The sequence below is a fragment of the Brassica oleracea genome, chromosome C3 (assembly GCF_000695525.1).
Source record: "Brassica oleracea var. oleracea cultivar TO1000 chromosome C3, BOL, whole genome shotgun sequence".
NCBI lineage: Eukaryota > Viridiplantae > Streptophyta > Magnoliopsida > Brassicales > Brassicaceae > Brassica > Brassica oleracea.
The window spans coordinates 60,649,675-60,651,986 of NC_027750.1; positions in this window are offsets into that span (position 1 = coordinate 60,649,675).

Sequence of the window (2,312 nt, forward strand, 5' to 3'; positions counted from 1 at the left end):
ATTCTCTAAAAAGAACTCGTAGTCTAACCTTTCGTAAAAGTAAAGGTTCTCTTACATCCGACAAAGATACCATAGCGCGCTGTACAAGAGATCCGAAATTTTGGTCAGCACTCCAGACGGTCTCTGGAGAGTGCTCGGTTCGTTCCATACAAGTCGTATAAGCCGGCGCCAAGTCGCGGACTTTAAATCGAAAAGAACCAGGTGGAAATCGTCCACAGGCAAAACGAGAGCGGATCAGTCGTCGCACAGCCTTAGAGCCAAAAGTAAACCTAGGTCTTGCCCTAAACCCAGTCCTACTGGTCCACTAACATCTCAAGACATGATACGAGATCTTAAAAACATGTCCCATCGTCTATATCTAATACGCTCACGAAACTTCGCGAAACTCCTAAACGTTTCCGAACGCCCTCGTTCAGTAAGAGCAAACGAACAAGACGATAAACTAAGAGTTAAGATACGAAGTGACTACTCGTGTCTTTCCCTCACACTTGGCAGAAGTATAGACTAAAACGCACAGAATGTCAATCATTCGTCATATATAGAAGCCGTAAAAAAAAACGGCTAGGACCCAAAGCCACCAAACGGCCGGTCTCAAACACATAGTTCACATGGCCTTGCAAGGCCATAAGACACATAAATCAAATACGGCCACACTCGGCCTAGATACATCAAACCTCCTCTCAGCGACCTCGGCAAGAAAAGAGAAGCCCTCGTTCTGTGACTTGTAGAGGGTAGAAACCGAGCCACGGTACTCGCGAAAATCGCCCACAAATTCTTAAGCATCCTTAAAGCTCTCGAATTAGGTGGCAAACAAACCAGCCCTCCGCTTCATTTCGGCGACAATCGCTCTCTTTCCTCTCCTCTCCGCACGAACAAGGGCCCGAGAATAGAGCTCAGCCTGTCTCCGGCTCTGTTCTTTGACCTCCTACCGAAACCGAAAGTGTTCTCTTTCAGCCTCCTCGGCTTTGAAGTGAGAGATATGCGACTCCCGGAAACTTCCGTCGAGCGCCGCATTGAACACCCTCATCCCCTGCATGAACCTAAGATCGGAAAAGGGAAAAAAAAATATATATAATTTAGATCAAAGTTCAAAGGATAACCCTCGTTGATTAAGCTGGAGCCTTCGGCGACTACTTTCCTCCTCGACTCTTCGTCCAGCGACTTATGAGTAGTAAAACCGGGAGGGAGATCGGCAAAAAAGTCGCTGGGTAGGGGAACCTCGCTGGTTCCACTCCCTTCCCCTGGGGAGAAACTAGGGTTCCATTCCGGCAGCGGAAGGTTTCCCAAGACGCTCTCAGAGGCAAAAAGATCTGCAGGAGTCGACGGAAGGATCCTGTTCACTGCAAGATAATAAAAAAAAATCATCTTCGCATGTTTTCAAGGTATCAAAACGAAAAACATAACTATTCGTATTACCATGGGTGAAGTTCCACTCCCGACGGAATATGTGGAGGTAGCTCTCCTCGACAGACTCCCCATCTATCCGGACAAAGAAAAAGCGATCGAACCATGTCTTAGGATGTGAAGTGTGCCCCTGAATTATAGCCATGCCCTTCTTTGGCGCCATGCGGTATGAGCCATCGATCCCTGTTCCTCTCGTAAACCAAAATCCCTCGAAGTCGCCAGGGTTAAGATCCATTCCTAGCTCGTAACTCGAGATCAACACGCCGAGCCAATGCTGCAAGGCCGGAACGCTTAGCTGGCTGATCGAAAGCCCAAAGTGGTGAAGCGCGCGGACGATGGTACCAGGAATCGGAAACCACGTGCGGCAATACACCAGGAAGGCCTCGTAGCAAGTAAAGAAACTATCCGGAGGGTTCTTCGCACTCTCGTTGCCACTCGGGATCCGAAATACGACTCCACCTAGAATCTGGTAAAAGTCCCTTAGAGTCGTGAGGTAGTCAGGAGAGACCATGCTCCACGTGAGGGGTGCGGTTGGCGACTTCACGGGCCTCTTAGGAATCAGAATGTCTTGCGAAGGCGGAGGCGAGCCGCAAAGAGCTTTGTAGTACACATCTTTTGCTTCTTCCTCAACTTAAAACTCTTCTTTCGGGGCGATCACCTCATTGGCAGAAGAGTCACCCGAAGATGAGTGTGAGGAAGAATTCCTCTTTGAAGATCCTTTTCTTGAAGACATTTTCTTCGAGCAAAGAGAGATCTTGGAGAAAAAATTTCCAACTTGGAAGAATCTTTTCTTAAGGGAAGAAGTGAGTAAAGAATTTGAAAAACTTACTTCTCTTACATATACAATTTTTTTACTATTCACCTTCAATCTTTCGACAAACGATTACGTCTAATTCCACCTAGAACAG